Raw genomic sequence first — 1521 nt, 5'->3', positions numbered from 1 at the left:
AGAGGCAAAAAGCAAGAATTTAGACAGAAAGGCAAATGAGCTATGATAAGAGAAAAAACTACAGTAGTTTGGGCTCAACATAACTCCAGCAATAGTGGTTTGTAAACCATGGTTTATGTATGAACTTGTGTTAGCATTGGGATTACAGTTAAAACCAACCATCAGCATATTTGAATTCAGTCATAGTGATCCTAAGCCAAAAATAGCAAAAGCAATAGCATAACAATATACTGCTTTACAGTGTTTTACAGCACTCTCTTAATGGTTTAAAGAATCAGCATATTGCCCCCAACAATTCAGGTTCTCATTTTACTTGCCTCAGAAGGATCAAAGGCTGAGTCAACCTTGAGCCTGGTGAGATTTGAACTGCCAAATTGCAGGCAGCCAGTAGGCAGCAGAAGTAGCCTGCAGTACTGTACTTTAACCACTGCGCCACTGTGACTCAAATATTAACATTGGAAATTCACATTGGAAAAATATTCACATTGGAATATCGGTCTCTCCAACTGGTACACTTAAAATATGGCTATAGGTTGTACTGTACGTTTATAGTACTCCACAAAGACACAACTTGAAATAGGAGACCATTTGTCTATTTAGACTTAAAATTATAATCACTGTCAAATATATCGGATTAAAATTTATTTTTGTAGAGTGATTTATACCAATAATCACATTTAACCATCATCATGTAATACTGTAGTGTAACAAAATTAATAAATCATTGAATTGTTATGCAATTATATAAGGAGATGCTGGTACAGAATGGCCTTATTTTTTCATTCTTTTAATATTAATAACAGTCAGATAGAAATATTTATTCCTAGAATAAGTGTTGCATTCTACAAGGACAAATTATACCAAATCCTAGTGACTAGAACTTTGTCCATGAAGATCCACTACCAGATATTAAATTTCTTTCCCCCCCCAGTTTTTTTTTAATTCAGATGTTAAATTTCTGAGGGTACCTCTTTGCCTTCCATTACATATCAATGCAGATTAAGAAATAGTTAATATGTGTGCTTCCAGAATTGTAGGAATATTGTAGGAATAGTAGGACCAAGGAGAAACGCCTTATATTAAAATATGTTTTATTTATTTTGAACTTTATTTTTTTAAAATGCTACTGATTATTTTAAAACTATTAGTATATTTGGTTGAAACTATGAATGATCTGAGGTGAACAATACTGCCCAATTTCAAGGAAAGGAATATTAATAAAAATGTTATATAAACATTTTTATATAACCAAGAAAACAAGATAATAACAAGACACTTATCCCAAGGGGATGAAAAAAGCTTAGTGGAGAAATACAGGTAGACTGATGATCACAATTAAGTCTAACACTTCTGTTGTTAAGTGAGTTTTGCCCCATTTTATGACTGTTCTTGCCACAGTTGTGAAATTAATCATTCAATTGTTTAGTTAGTAACATAGGTGCTTAAGTGAATCTAACTTTCCCATTGACTTTGCTTGTCAGAAGGTCGGAAAAAGTGATCACACGACCCTAGGACACTGCA

This window comes from Thamnophis sirtalis, unplaced genomic scaffold, assembly GCF_051295495.1.
Source record: "Thamnophis sirtalis isolate CommonGarterSnake01/CBP01778 unplaced genomic scaffold, rThaSir2_p1.2 scaffold_4, whole genome shotgun sequence".
In the NCBI taxonomy this organism is placed as follows: Eukaryota; Metazoa; Chordata; class Lepidosauria; order Squamata; family Natricidae; genus Thamnophis; species Thamnophis sirtalis.
The sequence above is the reverse complement of the archived record's forward strand: the minus strand, read 5'-3'. Positions refer to the sequence as shown.